Source organism: Ischnura elegans, chromosome 5 (assembly GCF_921293095.1).
Source record: "Ischnura elegans chromosome 5, ioIscEleg1.1, whole genome shotgun sequence".
NCBI classification, from domain to species: domain Eukaryota; kingdom Metazoa; phylum Arthropoda; class Insecta; order Odonata; family Coenagrionidae; genus Ischnura; species Ischnura elegans.
In genome coordinates, this window is record NC_060250.1 from 131956852 (window position 1) to 131984270 (window position 27419).

The following is a 27419-nucleotide window of genomic DNA, read 5'->3' on the forward strand; positions in this document are numbered from 1 at the left end:
CGGGATGGGGGTGAGGAGTTGCGTGTGATTGGTGAATTTACGCCCGAGCACGTAGGCATCGCGGCGCGGCGTGCACATAGGGGGGGGGGGGGGGGAGGAAAGTGCAGACACATAGGAAGGAAGGAGAGCGTCGGCCCACTGCGGTGAGGAGACATGGTGTCAGCGATGGGTCGGTCTTCGAGAGCGACCGAGGGATCGATTGATATCGTTCCGACAACGACACAATCCTTCATATGCCACGTTCACATTACGATCGTCCGAGCGATCGTCCTAACGATAGTTGGCCGAACTAGCAATAAGAATTCATGTCCTGACAATAGTTAACGTAGTTCCGTTCCTTGAATTTATATGAATATCTTCGCCCTGACCATGAAAATTGTTCAAGTCCGCAACGATGGCGGTGCAAAAATTAATCCGTCATTTGATGAAATCTGAAGACCAGATAACTAAAGTGATATAAAACCAAAGAAAGTGATATAAAGACTAGTTTGAAGCGGAAAACAGGCTCTAAGTATTGACGCAGTGAGAGGGCGACATATTGCCAGACTAATAACATTTCTTCGATTCACACGCCGTAGGGTGTTTCACAAAGGAAGGAAAGGGCACGGCTGAAATCAGAAACGGAGGGACAAGATAAACAGGAGCCGGGACGAAAATCCCTCCCAACTCCCCTCCGACCCCACACATCCAAGAAGGGACGAAAATTACCTTCAATTAAACCCCCCCCACCCCCCTCCCCCCGCATTTAGTTCCGACCGACCGCCCTAGATGGCCGCGTCGGCGCTCGCCTCCTGGCGGATGGACGCCACACCATCCTCGAGTCGCTCCCCACCATATAGACTCCGACATGTCCTGAACAGATCATCCCATTTTCGATTTCCATTAATTTCAAATTAGTACGCTTGTGTATGTGCTTCATACTATGAACATTTCCTAATTTATGATGAGTACAGTATACGACTATATCGTAATTTATCGATCTATAATGATGGGTTAGGAAGAGTTTTAAACCATTTCATACAACACATAGGTCAGACCTCCAAAAAGAAACACGTCCATAGAAGTGTACCTTTCATTTACCATTTGTCTAGTTATAGCATCCCTAGGACATGATAATGCTTTAAATGAAAAAAGTGGTCAGCAAAATAAACCGTAGGTATGTAAAACATTGTTTATGCCCTTCGAACTCAAATATTAGAATACCGTAGGAAGCGAAGACACTTTTCATTGCTTTTCGTAATTTCCTAATACTTGTCGCTTAAATATTATAAATAAAATTGAATTGGCACATAAACTAAGGCGCGAGACAAGATACAAACGTGGAACTCTCCCGTTGGGAAGTGATCGACACGAAGGTATTGCTGCGCTCTGCACATTTCGGAGGCCCTCCACCGAAGCGAGTTGCATCACGGGATACGCGTTCGCAGACTCTCTCTCTCTCTCTCCCCCGCGCTTGGCCCATTATTCAGACGTCACACAGTGAGGAGGGGGCAGTGTCTATCGTACCATTTCTGCCTCGTGCGAATGGCCGACATGCGAAAGACGAATAGAGCGGGAAGGGGATGGATTTCTCGCGGGCGCATGCTCGCTCTCTTCCTGCGGAGAGGGAAGCCGACCGACCGGCCGCCATCACCCTACTCACTCTATCGAAAGAGAGTTTCGGCGGAACTATCCCGGACGTGGCCGCTGACGTTTCGAAGCCGTACCTAATCACTTTTCCAGGGTCGTTACTTATTTAAATATGATGCTGATTGAACATTAAATGCCCATCCTCCTCCACCGCTTCACAAGGTATAAGACGGGGCCGAGTGTTGCTAAGGGAGGGGGAGCCTTTTCGTGATTGTTTTCCCCCTCCCCTTCCACACTCGCAGTCTCCCTTAAGGCCGCTATACACGGGGAATGATCATGCGAATGATCATGCAGAATGAAATCATTCGCCTCGTGCAACTGAGAAATTCGCGAATGAACCTTCATGCGCGTGATCATTCAGTGGAAATCAGAACATGTTCTATTTTGCTCGCATGACCCCGTGAACGTTGGCATGATATTTCTGTATTCGCATGATAATTCCCCGTGTATTCTGTATGGCGGCCTTTTTAGGGATCGTGGTTTCCATTCCCGAGGGATTTCCGTTGCGCTTCTACGCTGCGCTAGAATTTTCAAATTTCCAAGATTTAATCATTGATGCCTGTTTTCAATTTTTTTAAAATAGAACTTTTGTACAGCTAATGTTAAAATGAACAATAAGTAACCGAATAAGTTCAACAGATTCAGGCTTCAATTGGTGGAAGTTAGACACATTTAAATAAATAAAAGATCGTAACACATTTTATTGTTACGACTAGAGTCCTCCTTCCAACGTGGGTTCCCTGCATCCCGTAGTTGTATCTTTCCCCACTGTCTCCACTCTGTATTCCTGTTCCCACCCCATTCTTCAAAGATGTCAAATCCTCCCCAACCCCCTTCCCCATGGGTATAAAGGTGATTTTCAAATGTTTTGCAGTGTCTTGTACCAGATGATGGCTCAGTGAGCCCAAACGCGTTGTACGCATTAAAAATTCTTGTGGAAAAGTGCTACGATCTTTTATTTATTTAAATGTGTATAACTTCCACCAATTGAAGCCTGAATCTGTTGAACTTATTCGTTACTTATTGTTCATTTTAACATTAGTTGTACAAAAGTTCTCTTTCAAAAAAATTGAAAACAGGCATCAATGATTAAATCTTCGAAATTTGAAAATTCTAGCGCAGCGTAGAAGCGCAATGGAAATCCTTCGGGAATGGAAACCACGATCCCTAAAAAGGCCGCCATACAGAATACACGGGGAATTATCATGCGAATGAACATGCAGAAATATCATGCCAACATTCACGGGGTCATGCGAGCAAAATAGAACATTTTCTGATTTCCACTGGATGATCATGCGCGACACGGTTCATTCGCGAATTTCTCAGTCACACGAGGCGAATGATTTCATTCGCATGATCATTCACCGTCTATAGCGACCTTAAGGGAGACTGCGAGTGTGGAAGGGGAGGGGGAAAACAATAGTGAAAAGGCTCCCCCTCCCCTACCAACACTCGGCCCCGCCTTATACCTTGTGAAGCGGTGGAGTAGGATGGGCATTTAATGTTCAATCATCATGGCGCCTTCGCTAAAATCGCATTTCCACGCGCTCGCGCGCTCCGCGGAATACGTATTCCAAGACCGCCTTGGTTTTCGAAAATAAACATGTTCACGGCTTAATATTTTCGCGTTTTTTTACATGATTGCTAACAATTGGGAGGTTACTTACGAATTTCCACGTTTTTGGAAGGCTTTCGTTCACACCTTACCACCACATTCGAAAACAGCCAAGGAGGATCGAGATGGTGACAATGTGGTTTCGCGATAATCAACGCAACAATCGCCTTTTGCATCGCTCCCGCTCCAAGTGGTAAGCGATCGAATCTTTTGTGTGATCGACTGATGAGCGATATCACTTCGAGCGCCCATCGAAGTCGATGATTCGCAATCGACTTTCAACCTGTCATTCGCGATTGAAAAGGGTGGTTGGTCCCTCACGATGGCTGCCCTTTCGCGACCAAAGTCAGCGCCAGTCGTTCTTGATCGAGCAAAGGTTTCCAACCATTAAAAACCTTTAACGGTCGCCAGCTAAATAGAATATTCTGGTTAACATGTTTTGGGCAATGGGTAACTAATAATAAGGAACAAAGAAAACCAAGACCTAGAGTACAGCAGAGGAGAAGAAGTCAAGACTAACATTAAATTAGGGAAACAAAAACTGGTAGAGGTGGATGAATTCTGTTATTAGGGAATCAGGATAACTAGCAATGGGAGAAGCAAGAAAGAAATCATCAGCAGAATAGCCCAAGTGAAGAGAGCATTCCACCAAAAGAGAGGCCTGCTTACAGCGGGAACTTTAAACACATAAGTACGGAAACAATATATAAGAACCTACATTTGGAGTATGCTCCTATATGGAAGTGAGGTATGAACAACGACAGCATCAGAGAAAGCAAGGGTAAAGGCCTTCGAAATGTGGTGCTACAGAAGAATGATGAAAAGCAATTGGATCGACATAGTTAGAAACGAGGAAGTCCTAAGAAAAGTAGGAGAGGAGGGAAGCCTCATGAAAACCTTATTAAGAAGACGGAATAAAATTATTGGCCACATCTTGAGACGTGATGACCTGATGAAGACAATCGTCGAGGGACAAGTGGAAGGCAAGATCCAAAATAGGCACAGCTATCTAATGACTAAATACTTTTAGAGTGTGCAGTTTCTCATATCTGTAATAACAAAAGAAATATGTTATAGGTATCTAAGTTACTGTAATAATATAAATGTTGTTGATTGATTAGTTATAGGTGTCGTGAAGGTGTTGTAATACTTAATAAGAAAATAAAATAATTAGAACAGGATAAACTACAACAAATGCATTATCATCAGTGGTACTATCAGGGTTATTCATTCGCAATGGACGTCATCTATCACTCTACTGACGAACTATCAGCAAATTGCCGGATTCCCTATAATCCAAATTGAGTGAAGTTGTTCCATAGCTGCCTCGATGCCATTTTCGAAGCTTACTTGCGCACATACAAATTATATCCGCGTTAGTTCTAGTCCCGTGATTTCTTTTTTCCCGGTTTCAGTTTATATAAGGCGAAATAAAATTACGAAACAAGTCACTACTACCCTGACAATGAGCGTTACTAAGATTTGAGCGATTTCAAAATTGCCGAAACACAGTTCGCTAATTTAGGCGCCTGCCTGACCACGCTCTCTGCTGACGTTAACTTTTGTGAGCGATTCCTTTCTTCTTAGAAACATTCTCCCTGAATGAGCGAATGGACCATAATACTTATGACGCCAAAATATACTGAAAAGTGCGCGGCAGCCATCGTGATTTCTTATTTTAAACTTACGAGTGAATGACTGAATGCAGAAGAAGGGACCGTGCTGGGAAAATATCTCGAGCTATCACTTAGATATGTTTTCGAGTGACACGTAGACGTTCATCTTGGAACATCGATATGTTTCTAGATCCGACAGGAAGTATAAAATAAGAGGTGTAGTCTACCGAGCGGATTAGTATAGGAAATTAATTTTTTCTCTGAAAAATTTATAAGACTATAATAAATGCTCGTTGGGACTCAGTAGTGACATCACTGCAACGCGAACTTGATTTTCTTTTCTTTGCTAACGGCTGGTGTCCCACTAAAAGCCACACTACTAATGTGGCGGCTTTCCCCATCCACGCACAGTGCCCTGCGCGTGGGTGGGGAAACGGAGAGAGGGGATTAAACGGACTCCCTCACCCTCCACTGGCATCCTCAGCATCCACAGTGCCTCATTCCCTTCATTTCCCTCACTGCACACGCACTGCCTTCGCTTCCTTCTTCCTTGCTTCGACCCTTTGAGTGTCCGTTGGCCCTCACCCTTCCTGCGCGCGCCACTGTACACCCTGCAGACCCAGCCCACATCAGTCACACGAACTCGAACTGCACCCGTGCGACACACTAAAATTCTCAGAAATCTGAAAGTGCAGAGCTTTCTCTAAAATCATTCCTCGAGCCACTACCCTATACGTTTTTCCCGGTGAATAATATTCCGGATTTCCTCTCAGGCTCCACACCCGATTATTGTCCTCATTTCCGCCGACGCACAGTGGGCTAGAATCGAATAAAGCTGGCCAAAACCTCAAAAACGATTTTTTTGAGCTAGGAAGTTGAAACTTCGCATGCATATTCTCAAATAGATTGTGCATAACTTTAGATAATATTTCTTTCCTGTGTTTTTACGTAAACAATATATGAGAGGTCAAATTTGAACAAATTTAGCAAAAAACGACCACCCTCGATTTTTTCTGAAAATTGCCAACTTTATCCTCGTGCAGTGGATTCAAGAATAGTTTTATTGGCAAAACTGTTATACTATCTTAATTGATACTTTATTTTCTTCCATTCGAAAGGTTTTTAAAGATTTTGTTTTATCAATAATCATAGATATATAACTAAATGTCGGAGCCTGTTTTCAGCCCTTTTGTTTACATAAACGTAGAGAAAAAGTTTATATTACCACGGACTTCCGCCAAGTAACTGATTCCACGTCGTTCTATGAAGGTTATAAATTGTGGATCTAAAGTAAAACCATGCATCAACTCGCAACCCCTAATTTTAAATCGTTTTTTCGAGCGTGCGGTCGACTCCGGTTCTGGCCCGCGGCGGCGGAGAGTACGGCCACGGCGAGTAGACTTGTAGGTGAGGGGGGGAGAAATTCGCGGCGAAGCGGGGTTGCGCCGCTACCCCGGCCACCGTGGCGTGGCAATCGCGTGACGTCAGGATAACAGCCAATCGGCAACGACTAGCAGACAACAGCAAACCGTTTGTAATCGTTTGAATCTAAACTGATTGCCTTCGTCTCACCGTTGTCATGCCTTTGGATACGGCGCGCGGAAAACTCCTGATAACCCTATCAAATTGCATTCATTTCCTCGGAATGAACGTCTGTAAGTACAAAGTGAAAGAATCTTGTAGTATAAGTTGGCCATTAATGCACTGTACGATATGTCACATAAAAACAATCTGTTTTTATGTGACATATCGTACTTAGCGTATAATATTCTTATGTTCTTGGAGTATCTGTGGATTTTTTTCATTAGTGTCATGCTATATATGTGCTGTAAATGGTGTTATGACGGGGTAAATGCAAGTGCAAAGGGTGGGGACTTAAGTACTATTAGGGCATTATTTTCTTCCATGCGAGAGACAGTCATTCACTATAAGATAATTTTCCACGGGAGTACCCTTATATTAGGGAAGCTGGCGTGATGAGTAATCCCTTTGAAGATCGTCCTTTCTACTCCTCCAACACTTTGGCAAAGATATCCTATCTTTATTTCAGATTTGCGGGTGAAAAAATGTTCACCATCGATGACCCTCCACATCTCCTGAAGTGCCCACGAAACATGTTCATGGAATATGACAATAAAGAAGAGGTATAAACATTAGCAAATACTTCAAAATTGTCAGTATTATGTAAATAACCATAATTAATTATAAATTTTGTTGTAGATGACAGTTGGTGGTGTAGCTATTACAAGGGTTGGAAAATAGACCCACAATGAGGAGACTAAAGAATCTGAGTGGAAGACACTGGGAATATCGTTCACTTCCCCAAGATATCCACCTCTACTCTTAATCCTAGGTGAAGAGAGAAAATGAAAGGGAGCCTTGCCGCCCATGCATTCTGTCGATTACTGTCTTCTCCATTTGGACATTTTTGTTCGGTTAGGTGAGTATGATTTCATGCAGATTTGAGAAACTGTAAATAGATAAATTTAGTAAGGGAGACATCCATGTTATTTTTACTGTCTATTGCAGGGTGGATTGATTAAGGTGTGAGTGTGACTGCAGAAATCGTTCAATTCATAAAGCAGTTTTGCAGCTTTAATGGAAGTGCCCAACAGAAGAACTCGAATGGAAATCTTGTGGCCTCTTGCATGATAAATGTCAGCATCTGGAATTTTAGGAAGAAGGTATTGAAAAAGTTTATATATTTGTGATTCGCCAATTCTGTGCAGTCTCTATAGTGGGTATTTCTATATTATGTTGTATATTTTATTTATCAAATTGCATTTCTCTAACAATTTGCATTTCTCTGACCAAGCATTAGCCTGTACCTCTCCTGATGTTTTCACAAAGTTGTATGGTATGGTTTTTTGGAAAGTATCTTTCCCTGTTACTCATTTAGTCTGTTTAATTACTCATGCACCAAGATTCAATAGAACACATCAGTCAGATTACACAACATAGCCAACATTCTTAGCACACCTTACAAAATTATTCGGTACATATAATGGCCTGACTTATTTCAACAATCAACGATGGGAATACCATTCAAGATATGTATAAACATACTGTTTCCTGTGTAAGATGAAGGAGATATTATTTCTTTGTATCTTATGAGATATTCTTTTCTCTGTCTTTTAGGGAAGTGTAATGAAACTTTGTCTTAAGGCCTCACCCTTAGTGAGCAAGATATGAGAAATATTAGTGAAAACAGTAGTTACAGTTTTTGCTACCAACTTTAATAAAATAACCATTACTTAAAGACAACGAGTACCAAAGCCTCTAATTTTTGCATGGCAGTGGTAATACAGCCAACTTTTTGAACAGAGGACAGTAAAGGGCATCATGTTTTTTAAAAATTCATAGCCTAAATGCCTCTTTTTTTTTGATCTATAAAAATGGCCATTGTCTGAGACGAGGAACTCCAATGTATTCAATGAGATAGGTAGAGAAAGTATGACTCACTTTTTGCATTTTTCTTTCAATTCTCCAAAATTATTGTTGCTGTGAGAACAATATTGGTGTCAACAGCATAGGGAATGGATTGGAACCATTTATTTGTAGAAAACTATTTATATGATCATTTATGTCTGAAAGTGATAGGATAGGCACAGGGAAGGAGCTTAATGGAACTCCTTGCTTCAGGCCTGTACCCAGGCAAATGAAGGTTACACCATTTCCTGAGGTAATGACAAATTGAATATGGTCCGACAAGTAGGTTTCAATCAAAATTAGCTATGACACAAAAACCATCAAGTCAAGTTTATTGAGTATCAATTGGTGGTCCACAGTGTTAAAAACTTTTGAGAAATCAAAAAATATTGTAGCAACTTCCATTTTATTATCTAGTGCATTGATAATCTGGTTTTCTAAGTGATGGATTTCAGAAGATGAGATTACTGTTTCCTGCCCTTGGTATTTATGGTTAGGAAGTAAATATCTATGTCCTTATTGATGTTGGGGGAATATGAATTATTTAATCAGTATAACTGCATTTATCAAGGGAGATATTATCGTGGGAAGAAACGGATTGCTAGACAAGTGAATCTCATCTATTTGTCAGCATAAATGTGAAAATTATAACTTCATATCTCAAATGAAACTTGCCTAAAGGAGGTAGTAAAGAAATGCTGCCTTCGATTTTTGGTAACCAAAACGGTTGTTCCATAAGAAATGCACAAGGATAAATGTTTTACCACCCTAAACACTTAAGGTCACTCAAAAAAATTTTTCAAACAAAGGAGTGGATACTGCTTTGGCAAATCTGGACAGCTTTTAATGGAAATTTTGAAGCATGTAGTAGGGCATTTGCAATTTTCTGACATTTTCCGACCTTGAGTTTTACATGATTTCAATGTGGATTGTATGCCCCTAAAATTGATTAATTTGGAAATTCCTAGTAAGTTTACATGGAGACTACTGTTCATTATTCCAGACTTAGGATTCTTTTGAATGCAAAAGTGTATTTTTTCCATCCTTTGAAATAAATAAATAAATATTTAAGGCTGGGTAAATTAATCAAATTTCAAAGTAAGACAGAGAGTTGGGTTTTTCTGTAATCAGAAAATCTTTCCCGTTCCCACCTCATTGTTTTGTTTGCTTTTATTTAATAGTTCAGTCAGACTGTTGAAAAGTTACTGCAGTCAAAATTTTTAAATACACGAGTGTTCCTACTGCTAATTTGCTTTGAGTTGTATTCTCACGTGTAAAGATTTTTTAGATTAATTCATTTAGTCATTCATTTTACATAACAAATGAGGACCATAGAAGCCTAGGGGGACTAGTGCAATTTTTTTACATAATAGCTGATAATTCTTGGTAATTAATTGCACTTATCTTTCTTGGTTTCTAAGATCCTCAATTATTCAGTAAAACCTCTTTACATCGCAATGAAGGGGACCAAAATTTGGGCAATTTGATGTTTGGAGGTAGTTAGGCTGTCTCGGGAGTATCTCCTTGGTATGATAAGTATTTTATGAGATAAAGAGGTTCACTACAAAGAGGTTTGATCTCTGCATTTCTCCAGGGTTTTCTTCCGCGTCAGATTGTTGGTTGACAACAGTTTCAACAATCTGACGCGGAAGAAAACCCTGGAGAAATGCAGAGATCAAACCATCGCCACGGAAACCTACGCTCTAACATTACAGAGAGGTTTGCCTATAAATTTACATGTAAAACTGACCGCAGGGGTGGTATGAAGTGTGGAGGTTTATGATGTAAAGAGGTTCACTGCATAGAGGTTTTACTGCATATGTACATAATCCTAACAGCAAAACACATTTGAATTTTTAAGGGAGTCTTAAATCATGTGACATTATTGACAATGGTAAGATATTTTCATAATAATATGTTTTGTACCTTGGCTTTACTTCAACTTCAAAAGTCACCTCAATTCATGTGATATGTAATAACATCCCTTTCACTACAGTAATTTCTCCTGTGTTTAGAAATTTTGATTTGATTACTAATTTTGTGCAATATGGATTAAAAACTGGAATGAGATACCATGGATTAGTAGTGGTTTTCTGTTCATCGTACTCTACACTGTACAGTGCAGTATAATCTCCTAAGTTTGATATATGATAAGTACATTTGAGAGATTCAGCCATAATAGTGTGTGTGGAAACCAAATTGGAAATAGGAAAGATTCACTTTGTTACTTTTCATTGATACGAATGCACTTTGAGATATGAATGGATAACTGCAGCTGAAAATTTTTCCAACCGGTTACAGTAGGCTATATGCTTTTTGAAACATCCTACTATGTTTGGTAGGTAGGCAACTAAAAATCGTCAGTAACAATCCCGATTTGGTTGACAACCGAACATCATCTGTAGCCGACCGGGTTCAGTAGGCTACCGAGAATCATCTGCCTGAGTGAATTCTTCCCATTTCCAATTTGATTTCCACCCTTACCAAAATGTCTGAAGCCTTCTCATTTAAACTCAACTGATTTGGGCGTTACTTAGTAGAATGATGAAATATTCATGGTGAAACAAAAACAAAGTACTGTTCCAAAAACTTTTTATTTGGTATCAACTATCTTGTATGATGTTGGGCACGATATGGTGGAAGTTTTAATATTAGTAAAATAAGACATTGCAATATTTCCACTGACTTTTATTATGACACTAACATTTCGTCATTACAAACAACATTATCAGGTGTTGCTTGGCCATACTTGATAACGTTGTTTGTAACGACGGAACACGTAGTGTCATAATAAAACTCAGTGGAAATATTGCAATGTCTTATTTTACTAATGCTATCAACTAGTTTCAACATCATTACCAAGACAATTTGTCTTGATAGCATATAAAAAGTTTGTGAAACAGTATTTGGTTTTCGTTTCAACTTCTAATTTAATTATATTGCATCAAACGTAGGACATTATACTGTAGTACACATTACGGTATATAGCCTGATATTTACAATAAAATTTTGTACATTAATTGTTATGATGGAAGCTTATTTGTTAATATAATGACTACATTTTCAATGTATAAATATTATTTTAATGTGTGTTGGTTGTAACCCATGTTTATTGATTTGAGCTTTCCTAACTTTTTACAATGTTAGTTTAGACTGGTAGAACGTACGAGTGGTACATAGGAGTTTCGTTCCAATTAATTCTTACAAACTAATCCTTATCCGCTTTACGTGTGAATTTTGTGGCCTCCTGTCCTGCTTGTTAAAGAATAATTTCTGTTGTAATAACGATTTTTCATGTACAGACACCAGCTCAAAATAAAGGCTTTTGAAGCGTAATCGGATTTTTTACTTATTTGAAGCAGTAATACCCCTATCCTTATAAGATCCCTACAAAATCCTGTCCCTAAATTCGCGCTGGTTAAAGGGAATAAGAAAAAATAATAAGTAATACGTAAATACAGCAATATATGCAGACGACATTGGCAGTCAATTCCGATTGGCTGTTATCCTGACGTCACGCGATTGCCACGCCACGGTGGCCGGGGTAGCGGCGCAACCCCGCTTCGCCGCGAATTTCTCCCCCCCTCACCTACAAGTCTACTCGCCGTGGTACGGCGACGCGGCAAGCGCGTGGATACAATATGGTCTTATTTACTTTTATATGTGGATAATAGATATAAAAGTGATATAAAATAATCACCAGAAAGTAAAATTAATAAATATTGCTACGAATGACTCTTATTATGCAATCGCTGGGCACTGCAAGAGGTGCACTGAAAGGTTTCTTTCTTTGAGTGCATTCCATACACTACCACGGAGAATGGACTTAATTGTTCGCTTAAAGTAGGGAAACGGAATCTTTTATTAACAAACAAACTATTTCTAGGCAAGAGCCCTCGATGATCCATGGCCTCCACTTCCTAACCTCCCATAGATATTTAAAGGTCTACCGACAAGGTACATATGAGTGGCTTTTTGCTGATATTTTAGCGGGTATATTCTCTTTTTCTCTTGTAATTCACTTTCATATTTAGTTTTGCTTTTGGTGCGATGTAGAACGGTTATTTTTGCTGTGTTTCTTCTGCTTTTCTAAAAAACCGAATGCTTCGATTATTCGCTATGTTGGTTAGTTTCATATATCCAACTATAAAAGCATCTTTTTAGCGGAAGTAATGTTGATATTCCATTTTGACTGCATTGCAAATAATGTTTTTTATGTTGCGACGTTTCGCAAAACGATTTGCTTCCCATTTTCAAGGCGTGTTTATTTCACTGCGCCACAGATTTCAAATTCAAATCTGACACTGTCAGACAAACACGCCTTGGATATTGGAAGCAAGCCCTTATCCGAAACGACGGCGGAAATGAGCCCAAAAAGAATTGCTAAAGACTATATATCCACTGCTCATATTCGTCCAATCGCTGGCGAGGAGGTTCTGGAGGACTATCGAACATTTATATTATCACAAAAAAATATTATGACAAAAAATAACAAAGCAATCGCAGTGTCCCGTTTCAACGCCTCAGCGTCATAATCACCGCCCCTTGTGTGAGAAAAGTGATTTCTTCATTCAAAATAGGCCATCAATACAGTCCGTAAATCTGGGAAGGAATGTGGTGGGAGTTTCTTACGCGGAGTTTAAGGTCATTCATTCAAAAGGGAAAATTTTGTTGATGTAGGCTTCAAAAAGGAATGTGGGAGTTCACGGCGGGCAACAAGCGTAATGAGAAATGAAAGGGATGAGCATTTAGTGACTCACGTTTCAAGACATAGGATACGTGAAGGACGTTGCCACTAATTTTAATTTTAAACCCATGCCTTCTTCTTACTTGGGACAATCTCCAACATGTATAACAGAATGGAGTAATTTTCCCACGTCAGCCTTCATAAATATGACGTCGAAGCGTTGAAACGGGAATAAATGTGACTTAGGTTGCAGGCAGTGCGATTTTTTATTTATCAGTGGAACTACGTTTTCCGCCATATGTCACTTGATATCGATGACTGGACCAATGTGACAAGTTTGCTGGTCAGGCGGGACATGACGACGCGGAGAGAACGTTGACCACTGATCTCACTGAGTCTCCGAGGCAAAAGCTGTTGATTGGCCGTGTAATGCGCACGGTGGCTGAGCACTCGATTGTTTACTCGATTATAGATAACAGCGCGAGGATAGCGGCTGCATTGAAGGATCTGCCCACTGACTTCGACGCACAAAATAAACAGAGTCATCAATTGACGAAACATTTTTGTCCGGATACATTATGTCTGCTGCAATGAAGTTATATCTTGAATGTTCATGGTATGGTATTTGGAGAAGGCGACCGACATTTGGGTCATCTGCTAAATGAGGGAAGGGTATGGAAGGAAGGGTGGAGAGAAACCCGGCGTCGGCATTTGCCTGCTCTTAACGAAAGACACCAAGGGGACCACGGCTTAATGTCCCATCCGACGGACGGAGTGTTGCGCTTGAAATGTCCTCCACACAACATTCAAGCAGGGATCGGGCAGTCTCTGAAAATTCTCTGCCGCTGCCGGGATTTGAACCCGGGCCCACGGGGTGGGAAGCCAACACTCTAGCCACTACACCAACCCAATCCCCTTGAATGTTCATTGTGGCACAAATTGCATAACACGCAAGATACTTAATGCCACCCTGTGAGGAGTTGCCGCTTCTTTCGTGCATGCAAATTCATCAAGTTCTGCGAAGATAAACAATAAAAATACATCCAATACCAATGGTTAACTTTGCTCCGAGCTTCACGATAAACCTACAAGCCCCGAGGATGGAAATATAAATTCCGACAGGTTGACGAGGTACTAATATACCTACTCTTTCAACGACCAAACCTTAAAATGGATTATAAAAATAGCCATGCATTACTTAACTTATCGTTGAGGTGCCTTCTAGGCTAGACGTGTCCAAAGATCTTTTCCCAATCATTATGGAGGAGGATCTTTCTATCATGCAGTTATCTTATCTATTACTGCCCTGCGATCATTTCGAAATTTATTTTAATCTTGTAGTTGCAGTAATGCGCCACAGATTATTATTATCTTAAGCTTCTTCTAGACGCCGAAGTTGACTGCTGGAGCTCTCGACATTCAGTACGAGTCTATTTAGCACGTAGTCGATACTTATTCGATGTATAGCGAAATTGGAGCAGTTCGAGTTTGAAATCGATAGGAATCGATTGCTATGGACATATCGCATCCAGCAAATGCCGACTTAACTATTTAGGCAAAGGATATCTTTACAGCGTGCTTTTGACTATTCATTACTTAAGAGGGATCATGAGTAGGCCCAAATTTTATGTAGTTTTCACCCTAATGGGGGGGAAGGAAAACATTTTTCTATCGCCAGCCTCATTTCTTTTGTTTTTTACACTATTAACACTATTAAGCGCATAGATACACCAGGGACACTTCCGTGTTAATAACAGTAGCGATGCAAGGCTTTTGTTCTACTACTATTGCATTCAACTCCTGCACGTAAACCTAGGATATGTTAAAACTAGCCCATGAAAGGTACAGGGAAATCTTTCTTTGGTCGTTGAAAGACATTTTGTGACTATCGATGACATGGCCACTCCCAACCTCCATCAGGTAGCTAGCCTTCTCTCTCACAATACCTACCCCTCATCGTTTTCCACTTACCTCCCATTCTTACTCGCAAACTATGTCGTGGTTAATTCATCAAGACGTGCCTTTATCCTTTCAATCATCAGCACATATCTCAATTCCCCAAATTTGCTGTCATTGCTCCAGTTTAAATTAGGGATGGTCCGATCGGATACCTCGGATCCAAATATCCGCGGATATTGCCCTTCATCGGATACATCGGATCCAATGTCGTGGAAGACATCGGATCTGGATCCGAAATTTTAAATAATAGCTTCAGTGAATGCAACGCCTCATAAGGGTGGAAAGAGTTCCGATTCTCTCTTCGAAAGCGCTGTCGCATGCGATTCTTGCCTACTCATGAACCGTTTTGTTTGACAGCTCTCGCAGAGGTTGCGTAGGAGAATTTCAGCCGTTGAAAATAAAAAAGGCAAAATACGACTGGCATATAGAGTGACTCTGCCCAAGAGATTGAAAAATCATCGGGGGAATCTCAGCGTTAGGAATTTGAAAATGCATTTGGATCCGAATACACCCGATCCGAAAGATCCAGCTCCGAAAATCAAGGATCCAATCCGAATCCGGATCCGAAAAAAATCCTGGATCCGTCCATCCCTAGTTTAAATATTAAAATATTATACCTGAGAAAATAATGAAGATGACGTATCGATGAGATAATAATTATGACATATAATGATTTAGGTGAAATTATTGATTGGGATTGGGGGAAATGTTTACGAAGGAGTTCTACACATACTCTGCACATTTCAAGACGATGGCATAAGTAGGTATGAAGCGGGAAGTAATCCGTGAGCGGTGTAGCTGGAGACGAGCGTCCCCTCCGCCGAGAGAAGATCAACCTGACAGATCCTCCCTGAGCATGGCTCAGTTCACTCATGGGGATGAATCTATAAGTGACGAAGTGACGAGTCCACTCATTGCAGCCCGCTCGCGGATTACAATAGGGTGGTTTCCTATTATTTTTTTAATTGCCCAATTCGAAATATTATTACTCCTGGAGTACGTATTTCACGCTTTTGGATTTTTAAATGACGATATCTATTTTTCGCGATTAAAGGAAAAGTGAAAATTTTCAAGCGCGCGAAAACGCGACGGCTAAGTTGGAATGCTGGGAACACTCCGTGTGACGTCGTTATGGTTCCCGCTGTTGCCGTGTGAGGTGACCTAGGGGCGAGGATGTGTGCGCCGCTGCGATGCTGGCTGCTGGCAGGTAGCAGAGTAACCTGCTAGAAGGTAGTGCTTGGCTTAAATAAGGATTATTAATGCCTTATCAAACGAAGAAAACTTTCCGACCTTAGGCAGTTTTCAAAGGTGATTATTAAGAGATGTTGCCCTGAGCTCTGTGCTTCATGCATGCAATGGTAATCTCAGACGATGTAAAACTCCTATCTACTCGTATAGTAACTAGGTCCCTGTGATGTCACGTGGAGTGGCATCGCATGGTCACCAATCTGGCCTTTTTCGAATGCAGTTAAAATTGACCATTGCCATTCGTCTAAACCGGTATTTCTAAAACCACATAATTTGTATATTATGAGTACACTAATGGTGGGTAAGGAATCGCAACCAATGCATTTCGTTTTCTTTGATGAAGGAAACTACCCTATTGGTGCAGCTGGGAGGGTGCCGCAAGGCTCTGTGCCTCTCCACTTCGAGGTCCTGCAGGGCTGCCACACGAGCGGACTTTCACCGGCCGGCCAATCGGCGTGTGATCAATTCATCACGAGAGCTGAGTTTTCGCGCGAAAGTTGGAGGCATAATTATTAGCACTGACATTAATGGCGGTGCTGGCATTTATAGTGGGAGTGGTTGGCGTGGTGGGAGGCGGCCTTTCACCGCCAGTGTGGCAACTCACCCCCACACGGGCTCGCGAGTTCTCCCTTTGTGCTGACCCATTTTCATTGGATGATTAATTCGAGGGATTCGCAGAGCGGCAACGGAAAAATTTCATATTTGAGATCCCGACGTATATTGACTGAAGTCTATTGAATGTACCTGGGAAATTTCAAGACGATATTTTAAGGCCCAAAACAATTATATGATACCTATTTGGAAAGGAAAGGCACAAGACCACCGATGAAGTTGGGAGTGATAAATCTTATACACAGCTTCCTGTAACCCATCCTCCACAACCAGAACACTATTTCTTCTAAACTTTCTGAACACATCAAATCCTCAAGATCAGTGGCGGCTCGTGAGTTAAATGTTGGGAGGGGCACACTCTATCGGAGGATGAAAATGTTTTAATACTTTGTGTATTTTAGTAAGTTTTTAAGGCAATATAGACACCGTTATGACTAACTAATACACAAAACAATCACTAACACTAAAAAACTAACAATCGACTAACAACTCGATTAACTCAACTACAACTAGGGCTATTTACATTAAAAACAATGTACACATAATAAGTCAACTGGTCACCAAAACAACGCATTCTGCAACACTGCAACACCAAGATTATACGGCCGCCGGGCGGCACGGCGTTGTCCACTCACTAGATAAGTCGTTCTGCGCATGCTCGGGCGGCGTCCCAAGACTTCCATAAGGCACAATCTTAGACGCGTCATAGCACCAGCAGCCCCCACCACTGCCACTCTTCATATAACTGCACGGTGATAGATTGGGACGTTCTGGCCAACCACCCCGTGGCTACAAATACGAACTTCTCGCGCTATTTTTGTGTGTTTTTCCTACATTTTCGATGTATGCAATTGAAAAAAACACTTTGGTTGATATGATGTATAATTATAATTGAATGGGTATTTATTTATTTTTTCCTCTTTCAAATCTTGGAAAGGGGCAGCGTCCGAGAGTCCTTATGGGCAAGCCGCCACTGCTCCGGATGGTTTGGAGAAGTGAGAGTAAAAGCTACCTCCAATTAAGCCACGGGTGAGCGAATTTCAAGGTAGAGGGCAGTTCCTTTCTCTTATTTGCCACCTCACATTTCCAGGACTTGAATTTCCCGGATTTGAACTCGGAATCAGCAGCAAAGCGCTATACCCACTATCTCTCTGCCATGCTCCCTACCTGCTACCCTTTAGAGCATTAAAAATCGCGAAAATAACGGGGGAGGAGGCGTCGTGCCACAAGCGACAAAACAACGGTTCTTCGTACATAGTGAGGAAGTGAATGTTTTCTAGATGGACAGCATTGGCCCGATGTGGGTCGCTGATTTCGTATGAATATCCAAATCCTGACGATGAAACTGTTCAATTCCAAAACGTAAGTGTTGGAAAAATGTTTCTTTCATTCAATAAGATCTACATTACAGATAACTGAAGTGTTGTAACGATCGAGAAGTATAATTCCTATTCTGTACCGCAAATAGGGTAGTTACCTTCATCAAGGAAAACGAAATGCATTGATTGCGATTCCTTAACCACCATTAGTGTACTCATAATATACAAATTATGTGGTTTTAGAAATACCGGTTTAGACGAATGGCAATGGTCAATTTTAACTGCATTCGAAAAAGGCCAGATTGGCGCCCATGCGATGCCACTCCACTTGACGTCATAGGGACCTAGTTACTATACGAGTAGATTGGAGTTTTACGTCGTCTGAGATTACCATTGCATGCATGAAGCACAGAGCTCAGGGCAACATCTCTTAATAATCACCTTTGAAAACTGCCTAAGGTCGGAAAGTTTTCTTCGTTTGATAAGGCATTAATAATCCTTATTTAAGCCAAGCACTATCTTCTAGCAGGTTACTCTGCTACCTGCCAGCAGCCAGCATCGCAGCGGCGCACACATCCTCGCCCCTAGGTCACCTCACACGGCAACAGCGGGAACCATAACGACGTCACACGGAGTGTTCCCAGCATTCCAACTTAGCCGTCGCGTTTTCGCGCGCTTGAAAATTTTCACTTTTCATTTAATCGTGAAAAATAGATATCGTCATTTGAAAATCTAAAAGCGTGAAATACGTACTCCAGGAGTAATAATCTTTCGAATTAGGCATTAAAAAATAAGAGGAAACCATCCTATTATATCAAAACAGTGTTAGTGAATTATCTGAAGACGACTGAAAACGCATGAGGCAAACAATAAGCTTAAAAATAAATGATTCAACCCGAGGGCTGGTTTGGGTAGGTTAGGATAGAGCTCACCCCGAGCATAGCCATCAGGTTTTGAATGTCACACATTCAGGGTTCCCATCCATCGAGAATTCCTCGCTTGGAGGTGTCCGAGGGTCACACTTTGGATTCGACCCCGGAACCCCTCCACCTGCAGCCCTGCCCCCAGCAAAACCCCCCCACACATCACGGCCGAGACTATGCGCGCACAGAATTAGCAAGAAAGAGGTGGTGAGGCCGGTTGGCATCCGAGGAGGCGATACGAGTCGGAGGCGCTCGCCTTTTGATCATATTCTTACAGCCACGTAAGATGAGGTTTGAGCGTTAAATGAGTCTACTCGTCCTCTCATCTACGGCCGAATTAGAGGGTCCATCGTTCCCCCTTGTGCAGGGAGGGTCGATTGTTAGCGGGCCCTGAGGGTGCGGGCCATATTCCGGGAGAAAGCCCTCCCCCCCCACTCCTCGCCTCAGATCCTGCCCGCAGACATTCTCGTGTATCGCAGATAACAGCTCGTAATTAACACACGACTGCCCCTCTTTCCACCCGCGCATTTGGAGGGGGGGGGGCGCGCGGAACCCCACGTCATCAACACACTCGAAGAAAGGGAGCAGCAAGCGCACTATTCACTCATTCTCTTCGGATTGCTGGCATTTTGAACTCAGTTGTGGCACCTTGTATGATGTTGGGCACGATATGGTGGAAGTTCTTAATATCATTGAAATAAGACATTGCAATATCCTCAGATATGTGCACACCCTTCAATATCCTCACTTCTCGTCACCCGAACTCCATCCTCCACCTTACACTCTCCCTTCAAGCACCAAGATATATATAAGGAGAAACTCTTTAAGGGATAAAAAATACATATATATATAATTAATATTATAATAAAAAATGTAAATTAAACACATATTTCAATGTAACCCAAGCCTATTAATATATGTACCCAAATATATTTTTCAATGTATTAAATCAAAAAAATGTTATTGCTAATTTACTCATTTACTAGTTATAAGTTTCAGCTCACACTAACAGAACACTACCCCCACAACATAAAAAATTGCGCACCAAATCATTCCAATGCCAACTGGCTGGTTAGGGTGAACTGGTTCACTGGGACAGCGGGAACGCGCCTGCGGCGCATCAATTAATACGCCGTTTAATACTTGTCACACTTGATAATGTTGTTTGTAACGACGAAACGCGTTGTGTAATAATAAAACTCAGAGGAAATATTGCAATGTCTTATTTTAATAACATCAGCTGCAGCATCTTAAAATAAATCTAGGATAATGGAGGGGTAAATTTGATTTTCTTCCGTAGGTCAGTAATTGTTATGCTAAAACAGCATAGACACAGACTATGAAAAATTAGGGCCTGGTCAAGGAGTGACCTATGATTTTGTGATCAGCGATATGCATCAAATCCGGCGATTAAAATATCTATGCACGCGAAGAACTATCGAATTTTACCATTCGAGCAATTTTCTTTAAAGTTACCAATCCTTTTTATTATAATGCATCCAATACATTTGGCTGGTATTCCGTCTTCTGGCTGTGAAATTCCTTACTGAGCGAAATAAAGCTGATAACCGCAATTCATTTGAGTCAGAAACAGGCATATATTCCTACGCTAAAGCGTTTTCGATTTTTTGGCGTTACTCGGGAAAGATTATACCCAGGGGAGTGGGAGACTTGGAATTCACGGTCACATAAAAGGATTTTTAGGGAAGCTGAACAGCATAAAAAAGAGGAATAAACGATTTCCGCATAATGGGCCCGGGATCAGCTTATCGGACCCCGTTCCGCAACATCGATCGCTGAGTGAGTCAGTATATGCGTAGAACCACAAACGTCGTACCCCAGCAAAACGAGGAATAATAGTTAAGTGTAGAATCCTTTGAGTTATGCTTTCCCATGGAGCGTATCAAGAGGTGTGCCTGTCTGGCAGGATGTCCAACCACAGAAGTTGTATGACGTGACATAACAAACGGTAATGAGTAAACGACGCAAACGACCCGTCGGACACAACCAAAAGTAGTACATCAGGCTTTGGGAGCATGAGATGCACCTACCCGCTAACTTTGTTTGCAATCCGTGTAGCCGTATGGAAATGCATAACGGACAAACAAACAGGCGTCTTTTTTAATGCCTATATATGTCAATCATACGATTAGTTTGGCACAGATCTCCATTCCTCACCCCGATCTACTGGCTTTTTCATAGCGACGGATTTTTTTCTTTTATTTTCTTCATAACCTGTAATATGTAACTCATTCAAGGTCTTCCTTTACCCTTCCTCCCTTACATTTGGCCTTCTATGGTCGTTTTCATCAATCAGTCATGTCTCATAATGTGGCCAATTAAGTTGTCCCGTCTTCTGCTTAGGGCTTTTAGAAGACTTCTCTCTTCTCGCCTACTCTTCATAGCACTTCCTCGTTACTTACTTGGTCGATCCATTTTACCTTCACCAATCTTCGGTAGCATTATATTTTGAATGCTTCCACTCTTGACTTCTCTGCTGCTGTCAACGTGCAAGCCTGGCTTCCATGTAGAAACATGCTCCATATGTAGCATTTGATGCATTGCTTCCTTACTTCTATGCTTGTATTCTCAGCTGTAAGAAGATTCTTCTTCTTCTTGTTGTTAGCCCTCTTCAACTGCGCTTTCATACTGACTATTTCTTTCTTACTTCGTCCATCGGTGGTAATTCCGCTTCTCAGGTAAGAAAACACTTTCACTTGTTCGCTTTATGCTTTCCGACCTTAATATTTCGGAGGTTGTGGACACGAAGTGTTCCAGACTGCGGGTTATGGCTCATGAAGGCGTCAATGATAGCACCTTCCGTGGATCTGAGGAAATTCTAGGTTCCCTCCGCGATCTGAATGCCGAAGTGAAGCGGGAGGGTGGGACCATTGGGGTCGGCATGGAGCTTTCGATCTGTAGTCTTGTCCCAAGGATCGATCGTGGACCCCTGATTTGGAGCCGAGTGGAAGGCATAAATCAGAGGCTACGTCAGTTCTGCAAGGATATCCGAGCCTCCTCCGTTTATCTGCGGCCGGCAATCCGATCGTGTCGGAACACTATGGAACGTTCGGGAGTCCATTACACGGCCGAGGAAGCTAGGCTTGTAGCGAGTAGAATCTTCGAGCATTGTACGCCTTTTTTAGGTTACAGAGTAGGGCAGAGTGTAGGGTTGATATGGGGATAGTCAATCATGGGGTCACAGATTCCGTTCAAACATCAATAACGTGTTCAAAACGTAAAAAAAATCCTTGTGAAAATAGTGGTAGTTCATAAAGATAAATCAGATATAAACAGAAGACCTCTGATAAACATAAATTATCAAAAAAGTTCATAAAAAATCGTGTTAAAGAAGCTTTATCGACCGTAGTTGTAAATTGCCGTAGCATTAAGAACAAATTAGCTGATTTCCCCCTTCTAATTCCAAAAACAGAAGCTGATGCAATCATCAGAACGGAAAGTTGGCTATCGGTTAAAATACGAGACCGAGAGATCTTCCCGAAATCATATTCAATGTACAGAAAGGAGCATAAAACAAGAATAGGACGGGGAGCATTCATTGCAATCAAGGATGAGATCAGAAGCAGAGCCGTGAATTTTGTAGATAGTGAATTGGAAAGTGTTTGGTGCTCAATCGAGTGCTCAGCTAATAGATACTTTATATGCGCACATTATAGACCACCAGATTTAAGCCCAGATTCAGTTTTAGAGTTAGATAGCCGGACAAGACGTTTTACTTATCAGAAAAATCATAATACTGTCATAATTGGCGGCGATTTCAATGTTCCATCGATCGATTGGGAAAAATATTGCTTTAAAAATGGAGAGAAAAATAAGGACTTGTGCGAAACTTTGCTTTACTCATTCTATACCAATTCCTTGACTCAGTTAGTAGATACACCTACCAGGGGTAACAACATACTACACCTCTTAGCAACGAATATTCCCGAGTTCGTTATTAGAACAGAGGCTGTGGCTGATATAAGTGACCGCATGGAAAGTTTCATATCGTCTCCGATAGAAAATCTGTGTCAAGAAGAAGGGTCTATTTATTCCATAAGGCGAATTTTGAAGGGTTAAAGCAGTACTTGTCGAACTCATTCACTGTTTTCAAAGACGCCACTCTCAACCTTGGGGCAAACGACGCATGGAACAAGTTCATTAGTATTATGCAAGAGGCCGTGGATAACAGGATACCCGGTACGTTAAAACGTTTGAATACTGAACTGAGATGTTGCAATGCTAAAGTCCGTAAAGCTCTGAAGAGATAGAGAGCAATTCACGCTATACAAGCTGCAGAAGTGTATTCTCAAAAAGGATACGACCACACTTGCCCTACTGTTAACTATTATACGGCTCATTACAGTCAAAAAAAGCAAATGATGTTGTTGCAGCGAATTTAAAATGTTTTGAAGTGTAAAAATGAATACAAAAGAAATGAGCGACATGAAAAAATATATACGAGGTACTTTTTCAACGTCGGGGATTCGATCCCACAATTAAGATTATCTCTGTCGCATGCCAACTGCACTAAGCCACCGCAACTACTTGCAGCGAAGGTGTTATAATACCTAAAATACATACCAACAGTGAAAAGAAGGATAGAGGATTTCGACAAGACGACACACTTATTAGAAGATTTGCTTACCCCTGTCCTTCTGCCACGGATCGCAATACGCATGCAGAAATGCCGCGAGTACCACCAGTAGCAGACAAGGCATCTGATTAGTGCCAAAGATGGAGCTTCGGGCCATACTGCATGACGTTTTGAAAAAAACTAGATGAACTCAAGGAAGACCAAATGTCATTAAATGAAAAAGTAAGTGAAAACTGTGCTCTAGTCACTGCCTATCAGCAAGTTTGATGCGATTGAGAAGGAGTTAATATATGATAAGGATAAGCTCAACAGATTCAGGCTTCAATTGGTAGAAGTTAGACATATTTAAATAAATAAAAGACGAGCGTGATGCGCCCGCTCCCAGCGGGCTTCCCCCGCTCTTTTCAATACGGATCCACAGAGGGATGGGCGCGTTTCTAATTTTAAAATGTAGAAAAAAAGGCAGGGTCTTATGTACAAATTTAATTGGAATGTTCATGTACAAATTGAGGTCAGAGGACCTCTTTAAACACAACATTGGAAGTAATTACACTATCCTCTGTTAAACGCACATGATGACTCATACTTACGTATCAACAGAAGACTTGAATGTGGAATCAGCCGCATTTTGATCAAAGTTATTTAAAGAATGCGAGATATTGTTGCAAATGAACAAATGCATCAGTTTGTGCGCCGTTAATGTCAGGAATATTTACCGGTTTTTTTTTTTTTTCAAATTATTTAAAAACCAATTTTAAGAAACAATAACAATATTTAGGAAGTAAGATATGCCGTCGCATATTCTCTAATAAATTCTGTGCATTTTGGTACCTTATTTGTAGAGTTTGGTTGCGTATAAGTTGAGAAAAAGGTATCTATACAGTAGAAATAATATAGAAGATCGTAGCACTTTTCCACAAGATTTTTTAATGCGTACAATGCGTTTCGGCTCACTGAGCCATCGTCTGGTATAAGACCATCTGTGCGCAAATAACTGATAGCACGACCCCTGATGTGACAGCAAATTCTCCACTCAAAGTTGATTCAAAATCCTCCTCACTTTTTAAATATATCCCATGTAAACGCTCAATCGTTACCCGCTTACATCGAAAATTCCAAATTGTATTATTGCACTAACCATATGTATGTAATCGGTGTGAGTGAGACCTGGCTTAAAGCAACAATCAAATCAGCGGTTGTTGCTTTGTCTGATTATGCATTTTTCAAATGCATTATGCATTTATTTAAGGATAAAGAAAAAACGTGAAGGAATGAGCATTCATCCTTAAGAGCTAAATGTATTGGCCGTTAAGCTAATGTTAATCAAGCCACACTGGAGTTCATTGCTCTACATATTAGTTCCCATTATTTTAAAATGATGATAGTGGTAGTTTATAACCCCCCTAAACTCATATGATCTATCCGACTTTGAGACATTTTTGACTAACAAGGTACCTATATATGAAAACATGGTAGCCATGGGAGATTTTTATATAATATTGCAAAGAAGATTGTACGCAGTGACCGGTTGTTTAATATAATTCGAAGCAGTATCCTCAATATTGTTCCCACAGCACATACCTGCCACTCAAAGTCAACAAGTACAACATTAGATCTAATATGTGTCGACGAAGCCAAAAAAGCATCCTCCTGTGGGCAAACATTGGACTCTAATACGTCTTGCCATGATCAGTTATACATTGCTTACAAGGTCACATCCCCAGCTTTCATACCAAAAACGGTCACCTAAAGAAATTTTAAGTCATTGCATCAAGAGAGATTCACGAATGATCTTTGAAAAAACAAATGGTGCCTCATCGGTGAACTTGACTCGATTGATGAAAAAGTAGGGACATTAAATTCTCAGCTCTAAGACACTCTCGACATACATGCTCCCGTTAGGACTGCTCGAGGTACTCACCCACCAAAGCCTTGGATTTCAACAAAAATAAAGCTTAAAATTAAATAAAAAAACAGAGGTTGAGCTGCATTTAGACACCATGAGGACCCGCTCAAATACGCTGAATACAAAAAACTAAAAAAGCGAGTTAAATATATGCCTTTAAAGGCAAAAAGCTAACACTTGCAAAATGCCATCGGGATGCAGACTAGTGCCAAAGCTATGTGGAAAACTATTCGCGATCATGGGGTAATACAGCCAAAACACATGAATGTAATCAATATAAATCTAGATATATCCAATAGTTATTTTTCAATAAAAGAAATTAACCACCAGTGCTATGTGAGCAACGTCTCACAAATGCATAAAAAAATTTCTCTGGACAACATTTTTATTTCTCTCGCTTTTGATAACTACGTATTAAATTCATTATAATCTGAATTACGAACAGAACACAGTACTCAAACTGCACTATTGAACATTACTGAAGATATAAGAGGGGCTATGGAAAAACGAGAAGTCACAGTCCTGGTGCTGCTATATTTCTCAAAGACATTTGATACGGTAGACCATGAACAGCATCTTCATTAATTGACGAAGTATAACTTTTCAAGAAGTTCAGTAAATTGGGAAACCGTTGAAAAATTTGAGCTGATAAATATCATCTGTTGGCAAATAAGAAAGAAAATAATTAATCAGACGCTTGGCATGGAGCATGTTCCAGATGGCATGGTTGTTAAGGATGTAAAGGGAAAGATGTGCAAATATGAAGATAAATTAACAAATGGGATAATTAAGCAACGCCAAATCCATCTCCGAACGGTTGATATAAATTCTGTGATAAGTTTGACGCTAGTTTACACTCCATTTTCCTAATTTACATTTTCTTTTGAACCATTAAAGTTAGTTGTTTGCAATGATATTGACCAAATTTGAAATCTGCGAGCGAGAGCAACACTATTTTCCAATCGAAACCAGATATACATTATTAGCTGCATGAATATTTGGAGAGATGATGCTCTTGCGGCCAACGCAAGGATGACCTCCCATCCGGAAAGGGCACTTCTTTTTCGGCCATTTTCAACCATCTGACTAATTCATTTGGCGCAAAACATTTCGAGAGCAAATACAAAGTCCCGGAAGAACGCGCGCGCGCTCTCGCCGTGGGCCATAATGCACGCGAACGGCGGCCACTGATTGGGTCGTCCCTTTGCGTCCCCTGCGTGCGTCATTCGCCGTCCAAGTAGCGTCCCGCGAGATTCGACACACGGCCACCAGAGGCGCGCATGCAGAGTCCGCTGGAGAGGCCACATCGCTAATTTTAAACTGACTTCTTTCGCCAATTTTGAGCGCGCGAAATTCACACCCAATCCTGCTCGCCGCGTTAATGAGCCTTTTTGTAATTGTGATAGACAAGAATCCTCAGCAATATGGGTTACGACTGAAAGGAAGCAGGGGAGACGAGAGCTATTCCAAGACAGGACTGCAAGGGGCCCCTTCGCTCACACCCGAATTCATTCATTTTACTAATCTCCTTCTCACTGAATTCAGTGAAGAATTCAATTCTCTCCCACACCTCCAAAGACTTCATCTTAGCTCACTCAGCTGATTAAATTAACCTTCATCCTTCTTACGTGAGGGAGATAGGAAAACCTGCAAAAACCTTAAGGCCGTTTTACACGGGGCATGGAATTGCGCAGGTTAGAGCTGCATTTATTTCTAAAATGGAGTGGAATTGCGCGAATGCATGAACGAAATTAGAACAGGGGCTATTTTGCTGTCTCGCATCCACGCATTCTCGCATGTGTTCTAGAGATTCACTGCTTTACACGACGCAATTTTGATTGCGCCTTCGCACGTGCATCAGATTGCGCAATTCCGTGTA

The 27419-nt window shown here is 41.2% G+C and overlaps 2 long non-coding RNA genes across 2 annotated transcripts in view; one reads left to right on the plus strand and one right to left on the minus strand.

The window, feature by feature from the left end:
* The window catches only part of LOC124159571, a 152579-nt gene that overhangs the window by 112841 nt on the left and 12319 nt on the right, over window positions 1-27419 (minus strand). The gene's annotated exons all lie outside the window — the stretch shown is intronic.
* LOC124159570 lies at window positions 6601-7430 on the plus strand. Its single transcript, XR_006864974.1, has 3 exons — window positions 6601-7004; window positions 7081-7300; window positions 7390-7430. It is a non-coding gene; the product is annotated as an uncharacterized LOC124159570 (long non-coding RNA).